The sequence below is a fragment of the Scyliorhinus torazame genome, chromosome 6 (assembly GCF_047496885.1).
Source record: "Scyliorhinus torazame isolate Kashiwa2021f chromosome 6, sScyTor2.1, whole genome shotgun sequence".
Taxonomy (NCBI): domain Eukaryota; kingdom Metazoa; phylum Chordata; class Chondrichthyes; order Carcharhiniformes; family Scyliorhinidae; genus Scyliorhinus; species Scyliorhinus torazame.
In genome coordinates, this window is record NC_092712.1 from 273,395,857 (window position 1) to 273,414,892 (window position 19,036).

Below are 19,036 nucleotides of genomic sequence, written 5' to 3' on the forward strand. Positions count from 1 at the left end.
ACATAGTCCAGCAGAGAGACGATGTGCTGGAGGAGGAGGAGGACGGTCAGGGTGAGGGTAACTCCTCCCCAGATGAGGGGGATGGCGATGGGGGAGCCGATGCACAGGACATGGGGGATGGACAGGAACACGAGGCTGCCCGGAGACGTTGGCTGGGCCAGGAGGCATGGGAGGCGCTGGTAGCTGCCCGTTTCGGCGACCACGGTGGGCGGCAGTAGTGATGGGTATGGGCACAGGCAGCGGGTCCGGCACCTCCCCAACGGCGATCACCCTCACCTCCCACACCACCACCACAACACCCTCACCTCCCCCTCCTCCAACCCCCCTACCACCACAACACCCATATGCACTCCACTCCTCCATGACACATCCGCCTGCGGCACAACGGGGTGGGGGCACGGTCGATGGTGTACGCGGGTCTGCTACAAGATATGGAGGATGATGACAGCCTGATCTGCGATGGGCTTTTATTTCCAAACTGGATTTACTTAAAGGTTACTGGCAGGTAGCTTTATCCGAAAGGGTGGAGGACATTTCAGCTTTTGTGACTCCAGATGGTACATACCAATTCAAAGTTATGCCATTTGGCATGAAAAACGCCCCAGCCACATTTCAACGGTTAACGAACAAAATTGTTTCTGGATTACCCAATTGTGCGGTATACATTTTTTGAAACGATAAAGTATATTTACTGTGTGCATTTCTTAAAGGATGATGAAAAGGTGAAAAATGAAACTATCTTGAAGTTGATGATTTATTTATTTTTCTTGGGGGAGGTATCATGTGAGAGTACCTTTAAGAAATGGGTGTTTAAGAAATGTACCTTTAAGAAATGGGTGTTTATCAGTGATGTCAGAGTGTGGGTGGAGCTGGGCTGTCTGTCAGCTTTTTACTTTCATTTTAGGCTGTTTGCCGCAGGGTGTGTTTTAGTTTCTTTTTCAGTGTTGTAGCTGAAGCCAGACAAAGCAGGTGTACTGTTGATCTCTCTGCCATGAAAAGACTATCTCTTGATCATTTGGTGAATTCAGAATTATAAATGTTTTCAGTAGTGAATGTAAACCTGATGTGCTTCTGTTAAAAGGTGTTTCTTTTGTCTTCTGGATGTTGTTTGGGAAGTTATTAAGGATTACTTTGTGTTGTATTCTTTGGGGTTGTATTTGAATTGATGGTTGCTGAGATGTTCACTGTATGTTTTAAAAAAGGTTAACTTGAGTTCATAGGATAAACATTGTTTTGCTTTAAAAAATACTTTTCCATTTCTTCTGTACCACACCTGTAGAGTGGGCCGTGTGCTCCCCATACCACAATCTATTAAAACATGTGGGTCAGGTGAACTCCATGATACACTTTGGGGTTGTCTAAATCCTGGCCCTTAACAGAGGGTGGAGTTCTCTATTCATGGTAAAGGGAGAGAGGTGAAGGAATTCATCCTGGCCAGCAATTTCTAACGTCAAATATTGACCGCGGTTCATGATCAGGCTCCGAGTGTCGGAGAAGACAGCTTCACCGATGAGAAGCAACTATGCAGATACAGCAAAGGTTTAGGAAGGCAAATGGTATGTTGACCTTCATTGCAAGAGGATTTAAGTATAGGAGCATGGGATGTCTTGCTACAGCTGGAGAGGGCTTTGGTGAAACCACACCTGGAGTATTGTGTACAGTTTTGGCCTCCTTACCTAACAAAGGATGTACTTGACATAGAGCAGTGATAGGCAACCTGGGCCAGTGAATGGAATGCATGAGTAGCCCTCCTTCATCTCAGTGGGCCACAAGATTGAAGTCGGCCATATTCACTAAGCATGGCCTGACGAATAAGACTGAATACATTTCATGCATGCTGAATATCTCATAATGAGTTATAGAAAATGCTTCATCATTCATATAAGACCATAAGACCATAAGACATAGGAGCGGAAGTAAGGCCATTCGGCCCATTGAGTCCACTCCACCATTCAATCATGGCTGATTTCAACTCCATTTACCCGCTCTCTCTCCATAGCCCTTAATTCCTCGAGAAATCAAGAATTTATCAACTTCTGTCTTAAAGACACTCAACGTCCCGGCCTCCACCGCCCTCTGTGGCAATGAATTCCACAGACCCACCACTCTCTGGCTGAAGAAATTTCTCCTCATCTCTGTTCTAAAGTGACTCCCTTTTATTCTAAGGCTGTGCCCCCGGGTCCTAGTCTCCCCTGCTAATGGAAACAACTTCCCTACATCCACCCTATCTAAGCCATTCATTATCTTGTAAGTTTCTATTAGATCTCCCCTCAACCTCCTAAACTCCAATGAATATAATCCCAGGATCCTCAGACGTTCATCGTATGTTAGGCCTACCATTCCTGGGATCATCCGTGTGAATCTCCGCTGGACCCGCTCCAGTGCCAGTACGTCCTTCCTGAGGTGTGGGGCCCAAAATTGCTCACAGTATTCTAAATGGGGCCTAACTAATGCTTTATAAAGCTTCAGAAGTACATCCCTGCTTTTATATTCCAAGCCTCTTGAGATGAATGACAACATTGCATTTGCTTTCTTAATTACGGACTCAACCTGCAAGTTTACCTTTAGAGAATCCTGGACTAGGACTCCCAAGTCCCTTCGCACTTCAGCATTATGAATTTTGTCACCATTTAGAAAATAGTCCACGCCTCTATTCTTTTTTCCAAAGTGCAAGACTATCTTAATGGAGCTGTCATCAACTTCAAACGGCAAATCAATATAAATATTTACACTTTGATTAGACACAAGGGTAGTGCACGGCTCTCACAGTCAATGGTGTGAACAATCAGCACACACTTCAGTTCACATGCCCTTTCTTTACATGTGTATCACTTCAGTCATACTGGTGGGAAAAAAATACACGGACGAAAACCAGCGGAATCCGGCAACTCTGCACGTGGGCAACAGTGAAAAAGATGCCTTGTGGACATGTGGCCCCTGGGCCGCATGTTGCCGACCGCTGCCATAGAGGGAGGACAGCGAAGGTTCACCAGACTAATTACTGGGATGACTGGATTGTTGCATGAGGAAAGATTGACCAAGCCTATATTCACTGGAGTTTAGAAGAATAAAAGGGGATCTCATTGAAATGTCTAAAATTCTGACTGGGCTGACCAGACTGACTGCAGGGATGTTGTTCCCTCTGGCTGGGGGTCTCGAACAAGGGGTCGCAGTCTCAGAATACATAGAACCCATACAGTGCCGAAGGAGGCCACTCGGACCATCGAGTCTACACCGACCCTCCGAAAGCGCACCCCACCTTGGCCCAGTTTATCTCCGTAACTCCACCTAACCTTCGGACACTAAGGGGCAATTTAGCATGGCCAATCTACCTATGCTGCACTCCCTCTATGGCAGGAGTGGGCAATCTGCGGGGGCCACAGGACTTAGACTTGGCTACAGATTCCAGTAGTTCATGAAAGATGCAGCTCCTGCAGGTGGTGAATGTCAGTGACTGTCTCAGTGTTCAAACAGAGTCATTTAAATCATCTGAAGCCAGCCAAAATTATGATTTTCATTTCCAAATGAATGAGAATTGGCACAACTTAGGTGCCCTGGGAATATTATTCTCGGTTCATTCCCAGTTACTTCAGAAATCCTCCTTCATATTAACACTGGGAATTCCAATTTGAAAACGAGCCCCCTTGCTCTCTTTTGTCTCGCGATTTACGAATCAGACAGACATGGATTTCATAAACGTGAAAAATTACATGCTCTAGTGACAGAACATAGCTGGATTTCATGGGCCTTCCCCAGGGTAGCTCATAAAATGTAGCATGTGGCTTGCCTGCACCTTACTCCCACCTGCTCCCCACCTGCCTCCCATTTTACGGAGGGCAGTGCAGGTGTCAGGTGGCCGGCTCTCCCTTGGGCTTATAGAGACCCTGAAATGGCCAATTATTAGCCGCTTAAGTGCGTCATTCCGTCTCCGCCATTATTTTGCGGGTAGCCCAGCAGGTTTTACTAGGCGAATTTGTGTCCGGCAAGAAGGGGGACTTTGAGGGGCTTCCTGTCCATCAGAAGCATCTTTCCCAGAATAATACCTTCCCCTTTAACCCTCCCTCCTAGCTCCCCACCTCCCAAACACCCTGGCCAGCCAGCCCCCACTGACACCACAGATTTACCTTCAGCCTGGCTTCAATAACCTCCTCCACTTCGGCTTCTGGCTGTAGTCCAAGCAATGGCCGCCAGTCTAATCCAGCGTTGCGGGGACTACAGAGCTTCCAGCCAATCGGATTGGTCAGCAGCTCTCAAAGGCAGAGCTCCCTCATCAGATGGGGACAGAGGTCAGGCCCAGAGCCAGTTAATGCTCTGTCGAGTGTAAAGTGGCTGCAGCAGAACCAGCTTTTTTTGTTGTCGGGCGCCCAACCAACCTTTCGGTCATGAGGGCGGGGAACACAACGCTCTGTAAAATTTCAGCCTATAGTTAATTTTAGGATCACTGCAGGACACATTCCAATTATCCAGACTTGCAGTGTTTGTGAATGGAAGTCAAATAGCTGGCCAACTTCAGTGACAATGTTAGCTAATAGGCCCCAACAGCTATGGGGAATATTTAACAAATGGGTGTAGTGGGATGGCCAGATGAACGAGAGTCTCAACATGTGCTGGTTTTTCATTAGCATCAGGTCAACATCCTGCAGGTGGTAATTGGGCACCCCCGGGGCAGCCTCACTGACTCTGGGCTGCCTCAGTATCGACAACCTGGAGAAAGGTAAATTGAGATGGTGGTGTGGGGATGGGGTGGGGCGAAGTGAGGCGGTGGTGGGGGTATAGTGGGATTTTGCAGAGGAGGTGACTGAGGGAAGGGGAGCATCTGGAGTGGTTTGGGTTCAGGTTGATTTTCAGAAGTGGGAAGATGCAAAATCAACTCCTATGTATTTATGAGACTACAATTGTCTGGAAAATAGGTAACCATGGCATAGCGCTTGCTAATTAGAGACTCTTAAGCACCAGCGTAAATGTAACAGTGTAAATGTGCAGTTTGCTTTTAAAGTTAAAACACTTTCTCTGCACCTGTCTCCTGTCCACCCCATCTTACATTAAACTGAGTAAAATCACTACAAATTGCCAGTAGTAACTGAGCTTTGGCCTAGTTCGCTAGTGATACAACTTGGCCTGAAATTATGCTTTAATATACCAGCGGCATTTATTTAGTTGAATAAAAAATCGAGGGAGGAATTTCAGACAAACCTGGTACAAATTTGGCTGCTCGGAACTGACATGGCCCATGTCTTTTATCTGACACTTTTTGCAGCAGCTAAACAAGAACCTGAATGTGCAGAACTGTTTCACCGCTAAACTGGTTTGAGATTTTAGGCAGTACGATTCAGGCAGTCACTTGCCCCAGTAGGCAACTAGGTTGGTAAAGCTGGTGCTTTTGCTGTCCATAATTGATGTATTCTGACCAACAGAGCCATTCAGTTTGCATTAATTTGTCACTCTGGGTTGAGTTAGAATATAGTACAGTCGTGTTCTGCTTTCTTTCTGAAACAGGGACTGTAATTTGATCTGGTAATTTGTGTTGATCATAAATAACCTAACATTGAGTTCCTGGGGCATTGGTCGCTGCTCATCATTAACTGCCAGCATCTGAATACAAACCACTTACCAAGGTCCAGCAGCTTAAGTGGTACAGGCAGTTGTTATGACTCAGGAAGGAGTTATGGCCTTCCCGGATTTGAGCCAACATTGGCTCTCTCACAGCATACGATTTACAATGTTCATTTTTTTACCTTCACAAAAATATTTTCAATCATATATTTAATTAAAAGGTAGTGATTCACATTCCCCTTATAACTGCACATATCACAGGCAGAAGGAGGAAGAGAGAGAGTAAAGCTTTTGCAAGAGTTTTTTCACTGGCCCTCACAGTACATTTGTAAACCAGGTCTTGGTACTGGACTGTAGCATAGTGCAAAAAAGCTGATGGGTTAAAAGAATGATGATATATCATTATGTCGAGGTATTTGACCAAATTATGCACTGAGTGCTTTTAGATTGAATTACAGAAAAAGTATTTTAACTTGCTGACATATCCATGAGATGAAACATCTACCCATTGCTAAGATGCTGATTTTTTTAAGGCATGCTGCAAATATTAAATCTATTCAATTGTAATGTTTATTTTTCAAGCACAGGATAATGGTTCAAAAAACAATGCAGTTTCAGTCATGGTTTGGTTCTCCATAGCTGTTTGTCAATGCAGTTTATGACTTGCTGCCACTATTCATGAATGCAAGGCTAATTGAGATAACCTGACAGATATTAATAGATCCTACAAATCTAATCCTCCACACTCTAATCCTGCAAAACAAATATAATCTCCCCAAATTAGTAAAAGTATTTTTAAAATTGATTTTCGAAGTAACAATGAATGGTGGGTGGTATGAACATATTCGATGCACTGTTGGAGGTTACATGAGTAGATGTGGGTTAAGCGTGCTCGCCCACAAACTATCTTGTGGCATTTATTTCCAGGCCAGTTACTGTACCTGTACCCAACTTGTATCCATTGCTTACTCTAAGGTTCTGTTCCCCTCCAATGATGTCCTGGAACAATGGTTAAGGCAGAGCATGGTGCCAGTAAATTTGGAACCTTTCTCTAAGATCTAAAATGCAGAGACAACAAAGAAGAATCATAATTGTCTCTTACTTCTTTGAGTATACCTTGTCATTTGTAATGCAAAGGAGCTTCCCCATCTATTTTACAAAGGGTGAGATTTTCCATTTCTTTTGCTACATTTAGGACATTGTGCACTTTGTCTGAAAATGGAGACTGGGATGATGGTTTATTGCTGCTGTTTAGGGAGCACCAAGATGCCCAGGTGGGAGTCAGAACCCCTACTCACATTTTTCTTTCCAATTGTCAGATCGTGTGATATCTTTTGTTTAGGGCCTACTCAATTAACACAACACAGTTTTAGACTAAGCACAGCAAGACATGAACTTGAGAATATAATCTGTGTTTTGACAAAAGCACCTGACAGTAGTAATGCATTGCTGTTCCCCAGTATCCTAACCAATATTTATTTCTTAACAGATTCCTCAATGTATTTCATCAATACATTGCTGTTTTGTGGGATCTTGCGGTCAGCAAACTCCTATAGTACAGTGTTTACAATATTCGGAAGTATTTCATTGACCGTAATGTGCTTTCGGATACTTTGAGCTTCTGAATGGCAGTTTATAAATGCAAGTTCTTCCGAGGGTTTCCATCGGTGGGATCTTCCACTTCGCTGGCAGCGCACCCACGCCTGAGGGTATCCCAAATGCGTGGGATGGCCACAATGGGAAACCCAATTGGCCGGCTGCCGCAACAGAGGATCCCACTACCCGCGGGGGGGGGGGGGGGCGCCATGCCAGGAAACAGGGCTGGCGCAATGGAGAATCCCACCCCTTATCTTTCTTTGATGATGTGGAGATGCCGGCGTTGGACTGGAGTGAGCACAGTACGAAGTCTTACAACACCAGGTTAAAGTCCAACAGGTTTGTTTCGATGTCACTAGCATTCGGAGCGCTGCTCCTTCCTCAGGTTCCTTCCTCCTTCTTTCTTTGATGATTTACTGAAAGCCCAGCCAAGTGGAGGGGTGGTGGTGGCGAGATATGAAATGCAAAAACATGAACACTCTTTAGCTGTTAAAAACTACATGGAAAGATTACATTTTATGAGTTGAATGATTTTTTTTCTGGTTTGATGTTTCTTAAGATGCAATTACGTGAAAACTACAGTAGGGTCAGAAACAATTTTATATTTATTTGAAATAACATTTGATTGTGTTACGATGTCCTAGAAACCAATAACTTTGATTAATACTTTATTCTCTAGCACAATGCTAATCTCCGCTCCTGATGGTTTATTTGCTTTTCCCACTCCCAACCAGGTAATTTCCAATCCAGAAATGACTTTTGCTGCGAGTGTTACACTTGAGATTCCTTCCCTCTAGCCCAAGCTGTGTAAATCATCCAGCCTCCTTTAAAACCTCTCAAATTTAGGTCAGGAGTTTCCAGTCCCAACTGCCGCGGGAATTGGTGCGGGCCTGACCAAAAAATTTGGAGAGCAGCCAAAAGTCCATTGACTTGACAGGATCGGAAGAAAAAATGTCACCCTCAGTCTCCTCAATTTGAGCACAAGCTCACATCTGCATACTGCAGGGTGGAGTGGGCCAGTATTTTCTCTGCTTCAGGTGCAGGGCTGGCTGCCTTACTGTGCTACTCTTGCTCTCTCTCAGATTCTTGCAAACTCACTTGTGCCTGCAAGTTTCAGGGATTTCTTTTGAAAGCCTGTAATTGGACGCTACAAAGATTTTCTATGGTTTTTCGCTTCCGAAAGCCATTCTCCATGGCAATGTGAATCACATGAGCCATGCATCCAGGTATAAATGCTTCTTAGCCATCCTCTAAACCTCCAACTCCATTCAATCTTGGAATTAAACAGAAGGTTAAAGTACAACCATTTATAAAACCTGACATTCCGAGCACCTCCCTCTAAAACTTGGAGATTAATGCCCAGATTTTCATCCCAACAGAGAGCCTCACCTTTGTGGCAAAAATAGTGGAAATAGCTGAAAATCCTATGACCCACTCCTGAACATGGCAATTCCCATTTTCATGGGAGCGGGAATAGTGCCGGACATATTTTACACACGCGTATTTTACATTTAAATCATTAACTGTCTCCGCTAAAGTGGGATTTTAAAAGCCTTGGAATGTGAAAGCAGAAAATTGCAGATTAAATTTAGTAAAAGCACTTCTTACCTTTGTGGATTAATTTGGAAAGCCAAGGTACCCCTTTGGAGAGGTAATGTACCTCTTTAGATATGGTCCAGGGACACCGTTGGGAGAGGTAAGGTGACATTTGATCGAGGTAAGGTGCCCTTTGTAACTGTTAAAAGGAGGCATAAATGGGTAGGTACGGTGGTGCAATGGTTAGCACTGCTGCCTCACTGCGCCGAGGTCCCAGGTTTGATCCCGACTCTGGGTCACTATCCATGTGGAGTTTGCAGTCTCCCTGTGTTTATGTGGGTTTTGCCCCCACCACCCAAAAGATGTGAATGGTAGGTGAATTGGCCATGCTAAATTGCCCCTTAATTGGAAAAAATGAATTGGGTCCTCCAAATTTCTAAAAGAAAAAGGAGGCATAAATGTGTGTAAAATCCATTATTGTCAAACTCATTGTAACTGTCAACAGACTTGCCAAAATTAACAGTCAAAACTGTCAGAAACATCAACTAAAGGGAACTGTTGAAACTGTCAGATGCACTTGTTAAAATTAACTGTCTAAATTATCAAAACCACATTTTAAGGGGACCCATCAAAGGTTTCTGAAGCATCTGTCAAAGCGATCTGTCCAAAATGTCAGAAGCAACTGTCAAAGGGAGCCGTCAAGCCATTTAAAAGTTCTGCCCTTTAAATATTTGTCTGGAGTGTCAAAAAAATTATTGTTTGCTTTTTCACTCTATCTGTTGACATAAACCAGAGGGATTCCATTACTGGATTAGTGCTGCGTGACTGATTTCACAACCTCCATTATCACAGTAGAGTGCTTGCCATTCCACAATTTGATTGCCAGCTACAAGTGGATATAGTTTCTTTGATGTGGGATGAATTCCAATGCTTGTTATAAGTGGTTATGTACTTGAATGAAACATTTGTTGTTATAAGGCTTTATTTAGTTGAAGAATTGTAAATGTAGTTAATGGATTTTTATGAATGAGTGTTTTGTTCAATACGGTGAAATCTGCAATAGATACTTAAGGTCCAGATTCTGCTCTGGGGTCTGATGTGTAGTGGTGGGAAAATTCCTGGCCCTGCGAACTCAACCATTAAAAATGGCCACTCGCAGGTCAGATTCCTTTTTCTGGGGGCAGGCTAGATTGTAATTCAGGTCCACCACCCCTTGAAAGTATACTGGGAGGCTGCCAGGTGCGGGGACAGGCTTTGCAGCCATCGGTCCTCACCCCACCTCCCCTCACCTCCCATACCCACCCCATGTCTCATCCATGCCAGCTTCATGCTTCTCTAACCCCTATGCCAACCCATGCCACTCTACTCACCCGGACCCACTCCAAATTCTCTTACACTGTCTGCATTCTCCATAATGCCCATGGCCCTCTATAGCCCCTATGCCAACTTAGGACCAACTCACGTCAACCCATGGGCGACACAGTAACACAGTGGTTAGCACAATTGCTTCACAGCTCCAGACTCCCAGGTTCGATTCGCGGCTTGGGTCACTGTCTGTGCGGAGTCTGCACATTCTCCCCGGGTTTCTTCCGGGTGCTCCGGTTTCCTCCCACAGTCCAAAGATGTGCAGGTTAGGTCGATTAGGCATGCTAGATTGCCCTTAGTGTCCAAAAAGTTTAGGCGGGGTTGCTGGGTTACAGGGATAGGGTGGAGGTGTGGGCTTAGGTGTGATGATCTTTCCAAGGGCCGGTGCAGACTCGATGGGCCGAATAGCCTCCTGCACTGTAAATTCTATGATGGCCCATTTACTACCATGCCAACTCACTTATATCATTGACAGTTCCTTGACAGCATTGCCACCTTCTTCAAAGCTTTAAAATACTTTAACAGCTTAGCCATTCCAATGAGTTTATGCACATTTGCAATTGTATTTACTCAACAAATCCAATAGCTGCACTATCTCTCCCAAAGATATCCTGGGACCACATTCAAAGTGGTGCATTATATCACAAGGGGAATTCTGGCTATTCAGATGAATCCACCATTCCATTGTAATGAAAAACTGCTCCTTAGAATTTTTTAAAATTGAACTTTATCTCATATTTGCTTAGGTCCTCAGGTCTGCCCTTGGTCGATATTAGATGAGTTGGCATGGTAGATGTAATGGCAAAGAATGGTGGATGGGGGTACTTGGGCTGGCATGAGTTGGCACTAAGTTCTGTGGAGCTATAAAGAGCTATAGAGGCAGGTGGAAGGGTATTGATTGGTATAGAGGCTATGGTGGCCATTGGGGTTGGGTGGAGGGGCATAGGTTGGCATAGGAACTATAAAGGACCAAAGGAGATGGGTGAGACCCATCGATTTGCATGGGTGCGTGAAGGGTCATAAGGGTTGTTTTGAGGTTGACCTTGCATAGGGGGCATGAGGGGCCACAGGGGATTGATGGGGCAAAACTTGGTGTGTGGCAGGAAAGACCGAGTAGGATGGATGGGGAATGAGGTGGCATGGATTGGCATGGATGGAGACGAGGGGGGCGAGGGCTGGAGGGGTGTTTCTTGTTTCATTATTTTTGATATATATTTTAGACAAAGCCCCAGAGAAGCCTTCGTCCAGCCCACCTCTGCACCCGGCAACCTCAATTCTTCCAGGGTTCTAGGCTCCAGGGTTGTAATCCAGCACACTCCCCCCATAACGCCCACCCCCTCGTGGTCCAAAAATTCATGAATTACCCCATCTCCTACCTCCAGGTCCGGGATACGTCCCAGCATCCGCTTCATAAATCCCACATCATCCCAGTTCGGGGCATATACATTAACCAGCACGACCTCCATTCCCTGCAATCTACCACTCACCATCACATATCAGCCACCGTTGTCCACTACTATATTTCTAGCCTCGAACGACACCCGTTTCCCCACCAATATAGCCACCCCTCTATTTTTTGCGTCCAACCCTGAGTGGAATACCTGTCCCACCCATCCTTTCCTTAACCTAACCTGATCCGCCACCTTCAGATGCGTCTCCTGACCACATCTGCCTTCAGTCCTTTTAAGTGCACGAACACTCGGGCCCTCTTAATCGGCCCATTTAGGCCTCTCACATTCCACGTGATCAGCCGGATTGGGGGGCTGCCCAACACCCACCCCCCCCCCCCCCCCCCCCCACCCACCCCCACCGACTAGCCATCACCTACTCTAGGCCAGTCTTCTCTTTCCCCTCCTCATCTATCGTCCCGATATGGTGTACCTCCCATTCCTCAATTTACATTTCTGTACATCAACATCGTCATCTCCCCCACAGCATCAGTCCCTCAGTTCTAGTCCAATTTTTATTTTTGGATGAAGGTCCATGCCTCTTCTGACGTTTCAAAATAATAGTGTCTATCTTGGTACGTGACCCACAATCGCGCCGGCTGCAGCATCCCAAACTTTACTTTCTTCTTGTGAAGCGCCGCCTTGGCCCGATTAAAGCTTGTTCTCCTTCTCGCCACCTCCGCGCTCCAGTCCTGATACACTCGTATCACCGCATTCTCCCACCTGCTACTCCGTACCTTCTTGGCCCAGCTCAAAACAGCCTCTCTGTCGGTGAAGCGGTGAAATCTCACCACTATCGCCCTTGGTGGTTCTCCAGCCTTGGATCTCCTCGCAAGGACCCGGTGAACCCCTTCCACCTCCAGGGGGCCCGAGGGGGCCTCAGCTCCCATTAGCGAATGGAGCATTGTGCTCACATAAGCCCCAACGTCAGCTCCCTCCACTCCCTCAGGGAGACCCAGAATCCAGAGGTTCTTACTCCTCGATCTGTTCTCCAGGACTTCGAGTCTTTCGATACACCTCTTGTGTAGCGCCTCGTGCATCTCCATTTTTACCGCTAGGCCCAGAATCTCATCCTCGTTCTCAGCTGCCTTCTCCTTCATCCCACGGAGCTCGATCGCCTGGGCCTTTTACGTTTCTTTTAGCCCTTCGATTGCCAACAACATCGGCGCCAGCACCTCCTTCTTTAATTCCTCCACACACTGTCTAAGGAATTCCTGCTGATCCGGCCCCCATGTCGTCTGGCCTCCATCCGCCGCCATCTTGCTTCTTCCTTCTCTTCTCTGCCGCTGCTGCAGAGGATCCTTCGCAATCTGGCCACTACCACCTATCTTTTCCATACACACTAGGGGGGACTCCTTACTTTGTCACCCCACACTGTGTTTGGTCCGAAAAAATTTCCTTTGGGGCTCCCAAAAAGAGTCCAAAAGTCCGTTAAAGCGGGAGCTGCCGAAACGTGCGACTTAGCAGTGCATCGCCGCAACCGGAAGTCCGCTGACCCATTTATGGGCTCCATGTTCTTGTTCCTTGCTGCTGCTCACTCTAAGTGATTGGAAATACACAAAATAAAGTCTCCGCCTTCGTCAGCAACGGTAAAGAAATTGCGACAGACGTTCGCCACCCACGGGTTGCCCGAGATTCTGGTCTCAGATAATGGGACTGCTTTTACAAGTAAAGAATACCAACATTTTATGAGGGCCAATGGCATTCAACATATTCGAAAGGCTCCCTGCCACCCTGCTTCAAATGGACTGGCTGAAAGAGCCATCCAAACATTCATAGCTGCCATGATAAAGCAGCCTGCAGCCCCTTTGCAACTCAAACTGGCCCAGTTTCTTCTAATTTATCGTATTACGCCTCACACCACCACAGGCCACACCCACTGACCTGCTGAGGGGCAGGTGCATTGGTACGCAATTGGACCTTGGCAGGGAGAGTGGAGGCTGAACAAAACAAACAGAAAAGACACCACGATGCAAAGAAAGAAAGTGGAAAGAACATTTGTGGTGTGTGATTTAGTTCATGCAAAGAATCTTGGTGCTGGCCCAAGTTGGCTCTTGGGAACAGTCGTGGCCAAAAGTGACCCAGTATCGTACGAGATAGAAGTACAAGGGAGAAAGTTAAGAAAACACTCGGACCACTGAAGGAAAAGACAACTGCACACTGAACTAGGGGGACACCCTAGCCCTGTTAGACTTATCAGCGAGATGGATGCGGATGAAAGTAATGCCACAGCAAGTTGCCCAGAGGACGAACCCAGTAATTTTTCAAAGAGACTGAGGAAACTACCTATATGGATACACCTCCACCTATTGCGAGAAAGCCCGTCGTGGGCCAGACACCTGTCACTTCTACTGCTGGAACACCCGTCAGTGAATTGTGCCACCCTCAAAGAAATACAAAGCACCATGATCGACTGACCCTACAACAGACTGTTTTGAGAGACACCTGCTGTACATTTTTATAAATAATTCCTTTTGTTATTTGAGAATGTTAATCAGGGACTTAAATGGGGAGGAATGTGGTAATGTGCCCGTTTAAGGGGGTGAGTCGCCAGAGGGTCATGTGACTCAATCGGGCTGGAGCGTTAGGACCCTGGCGGTGGAGTGTGGGTTCCCCATCAGTTTGGAGTTTGTAGTCTTGTAATGTGGTAGCTTTTATCGCACTCTCTTTACACAGTTTCTTACTCTAGTAAATTGTTCATTGGTTAATCCATCTGGTGTCGCTCGCCTCTCAGGATATTACAGGGTGGGTGTTGGGGATGGTTGGAGATTGCAGAGAATGATGTTGAAAGATTGAGCAGGGTAGTAATGTCAGGTATTTGGATAGGGGTTTCAGAGATCATGCAACACAAAGGGTCAGAGATTGTGGGGCACAGAGAATGCTGGGGGCTAGGGATTATAGTTCAGTGGGGTGGCAAGGTATAAAGTTAATCTTGTTGGGTCTGGAGAGAACAGTTCTGCCCTTCTTGACACACAAGCAGCACCTTTTGGTGCCATCCTTTCTCACCTATGTTTGCAAGCTGGGTTGCCTGAGTCCCAGGAAAGCTATTCGACCCGAGTTAAAAATAAAAAACCTATGAAGCTGGAGGCACGCAGCCACTCTAAAATATTTCAGCAACGAACCTGCTTTCTGAAAGTGGATTGGTTTTCCACCGTGGGGTTTGGTTCAAAATTTATAAAGGGTAGGATTCTCCATTTGGGATATGTTCTCTTGGTGAAGCTGAGTTACAGCTGATCAGGAAACAACTCCAAACCACTACCATGCAAATTTATGCATGGTGGGGATTGTGAGGGATTCCTGAGGTAATCTGCTATAGGGCTGCCATTTTGAGCCAGCTGTGAAACTAACAGAAAGCACTTAACTCTCTTTGATGTTGTCCAGGAGCTGTCAATCATAGCCTGATGTTTATAAACATTATGGTTAGTTTCAGAGCTGGGCACTTCAATGCCACTCAAGCCTAAAGAGGGATGAATGGAACAATGTTGACATCTGGGAGTGTGGAAACTGTCAATCACAGCCTAGTAAAAATACTTTCACAGAGAAATGAATAAATGGCTTGCAGATCAAAGATCTGAGGGGGTTTGAAACCAGCTGACTGATTTTCTCTTTCCAGGAATTGACAGGTGCTGCTTCCTCTGTCTAAGCCAGCAGGTATATTGCCCAGGTGAGTGTTAAAGTAGTGATTTATTTTCACTCTGTCTGGTCTGCTCTTTAGCTTCCAGACACGGGTCTCTCTTATGGGAGGCTTATTGGCCGGAGTCTGTCTTATGGGGGGCTGCCAGGCAGGAGTCTTTCTTATGGGGAGTGTCTGGTGGGGGTCCCTCTAAATAGGGGGTCCCTGGTGGCGGGATCTGGTGGTGTGGGCAGGTCTGGCATTGTGGGGAGGAGGGTGGCCCTCCGATGGACTTTGGGGGCAACTCCCTTAAAGAATTACCCCCTTGACCCACCGCATCAGGGCCACATTTGTTAAGACCTGCACCAACTCTAGCCTACATGATTCCCGGCCCAGAGGACTGGAGAATCACGAGGGTTCGGAGAATATGGTGCCTGGCCCATTAATAAGATGCAAATGGGTATCAATGTTCTCCTGGTGGAGCTGAGTTGCACCTGATCAGGAAGCAAGTCCCATCCATTGCCATGCAAATTTATGCATAGTTGGATCATCCACCTCGTGAAGCCAGAAAGGCGCTTTGCAATTGGGAGGATAATCCAGTATCGGACAAAAATCGGTGCAGGGCAGAAAACTAGATCCCGCCGCCAGTGAGGGACCGGACCATCGGAACGGGGTTGGCACTGGGTGCCGAACCCGAGTTTTGCCAGATACTGGATTCTCCACCCGATTGCAAATTGCCTTTCCGGCTTCGCGAGGCGGATGATCCAACCCATTCTTTATATTCCCACTCAGCCCAATCTTACCGATTCTTGGATCAAAACAAGTCTCATGGTTTCCCTGTCGGAAGGACAAGCACTGCTTGTAATAAAAACGTGGCTGGAGCAAATCCTGCCAAATTCTTTCTCTCGCAGTTAAAATAAAACAGTAGCTTTCTAAAACATTATTCACATATGTTGACAGAAAATACTGATTATCTTGACAGCGATATTTGATCTTTAAAACAAGCACGCTCGTGAGGGGTACAGTGTTTTGAATTATTTCCCAACTTTGCGGTCATGTCATGGAATTCTGCAGCACAGATCAAGGTGGCCATTCGGCCCATAGCACCTGTTGGCTCTTTCATGGAGCTATCTAATTAATCCCACTCTCTTGCTCTTTCCCCATAGCCCTGCAATCTTAGCCACTTAAAGCATTTATCCAATTCAGTTTTGAAAGTTATCATTAAATCTGCTTCCACTACACTTCAGGCAGTGCATTCCCGGTTGTTAACAACTCACTGTGTAAATTGTTTTCCCCTCAGAACTGTTCCTGGTTCTTACGCCAATTACTATAAATCTGTGTCCACTGGTGACCAAGCCTTCTGCCACTGGAAACAATTTTTATTTCATCGGAATACTTCATTATTTTGAACACTTCTATCAAATTGTCCCTTAACTTTCTTTGTCCTAAGCACGACGTGTCCTGAGAACGTTCACCCCCACCGCATGTCACTAACATCACCAATCAGTTCCCTGTCCGGAGGTCAGCATGGTTGTTAATCGGGAAGAAAGAATTAGGCGGTAATTTGAAGAGGGCGGTCACTCAGACTGGGGTGGTGTCGATTGGAGAGTGGAGGAGGTGGGTTGATTGGGTGTGCCATCAATTGCAGGAGGGAGGTCAGGGAACTGAGGGAGGACAGGGATGAAACTACATAATGAGGGGTGGGATCAAAGGCCTGGGGTGGGAGGGGTGGGTGGTTGGTGGGTGGGAGGGGTGGGTGGTTGGTGGGTGGGAGGGGTGGGTGGTTGGTGGGTGGGAGGGGTGGTTGGTGGGTGGGAGGGGTGGGTGGTTGGTGGACGATTGGGGCTGGGGGTGAGGGGGAGCGGGTGAGGAAATCAAAGGATTCGGGGAAATCTTGGAGCTTTCTCCGACAAACACTTGGATCTGGGAGGTAAGCATGAAGCTACATACTTGCCTCCTGTATCCACCTCAGTGAAGCTGCTGGGTTTCCCAGTGTTTAGGAAACCCACCCAACAGCAGCTAGAGTTGAAAGCCTGAGTGGCAATGAGGCCTGAAGCCTTATCTCGTTTAAAGTTCCAATCCGCCCCCTTGGATTGGGTTGGCTGCCGGTCCAGCTACTCAATCCCAGCCCACATTTCAGTTAAAATTCAGTCCAATATTCCAGCTGGGACCTAAATCTATACCTTTTTAATGGCCTTCTCAATTTGTTCTCCCCCTGCCTCTTTAGGAAGCATGGCCTGATAGGTTGTTGGGGGACCATGGATTTCATTGGACTGGTCCATGATCATGCTTTGCAGTGATTTATCATTGCCTTTGCATATATCTGATCAGAAATTCTCTCGCTCTTTACTGCTTGCCATCAGGTGTATCGGAAGATTTTCCAGGCAGATATCCAACCTGTTTGACCACGTTACACATGTCCTTCCATGGCCATCAAGTTCTGAAGCAAGACTTGTAACTTGTTCTACCGTGTATGTCTAGCCCAAGGTCCATCTGTTCCTAGACCCCACTAAGGTTGTAATGCTTAGTTTCTGTTGCGTCTTTTCATTCTTCATAATAACACTTCTCAGCATTAAATTCCATCTGCCATGTATTTGCCGATTTCGCCAATCTTATGTCCTGCTGAAGTTTGTGACAATCCGCCTCGCTTTTCACTGAATTTCCGAGTTTTGTATCAGCTGCCTACGTTGAAATGATGCCCTACATACCTAAGTCCAGTCATTAACATCTATCAAAATGTGAACAACCATTTGCTGTAAGATTTGAGCAAATACTGTACCCTCCAATGCAGTAGAAATATCACACAGGTTTAATGGAAGATCTTTCAATGTGCGAGCTTCAACACGGTAGTTTATTTTCCTTTCTGGAAAAGCCCAAATGTTAAAAAGCTGTGGGATCACACTCCTCGGCAAGAGAATTAGATCACAATCTCACTGCCAGAAAACTGACATGATGTGCTGGCTGACAATGAAAGATGATCAAACATTAAAAGCATTTTCATTTGATGGCAATGGTTAGAAACTAGAAAGCAAGGCACGTACAGTGATCCAAACAGACATATAGCCTTAGGGTTGCACTACAAGACACCAATGAGACTACACTTAGATATTTTGTTCAGCTTGAGACCCCCCACCTTCCCTGCCTTCCCACACAAAACATATTGAGTCTATAAATGGCTGCGGTAAAAACCTATGAGTACCTCATCGGGTGCAACTTTTTTCCTGTAACTCGAGTGAAGTTGGCAAACCTTAAGCTTTTATATGCTATTATTGCACAGTGTCATTTCTAGGCCACATGTTAATCGAAAGAATTGAAAAATAGTTCTCAAATGAATTAACTAGAAACAGGATATAAGGGGCTGGATTCTCTGTTCTGGAGACTAAGTGCTCCGGCTAGCAGAGACTTGCTCTTGGTCTCCGCTGGCTCCCTCTCCTTATCCACGCAAATTTATGCATGAAGGAGAGCCCGTGGGATTCCCTCTCCTTATCCACGCAAATTTATGCATGAAGGAGAGCCCGCGGGATTCCCTCTCCTTATCCACGCAAATTTATGCATGAAGGAGAGCCCGCGGGATTCCCTCTCCTTATCCACGCAAATTTATGCATGAAGGAGAGCCCGCGGGATTCTGTCGGAATCCCAGTATCGGGTCGCCATTTTGAGTGGGTGGCCCGAAACCGAGGTCTGGCGGCAGGCCCCCCTCCCCATCACAATGCAATTCCTGCAAACCCCCCCTCCGCTGAAAGTAGGGGCATCCTCCCCCTCCCACCACGGGTCATCCTCCCCATAGCACGCGTGCCCACATGAGGGTGACTCAAAACCCCCCTGCACAACCCCCCCATCAGAACCCCCTATCAGAACCCCAACAGAGATCCGCCATTCATACCCTCAACAGAGACCCTCATCAGTCACTCCTGCCAGAAAGTTG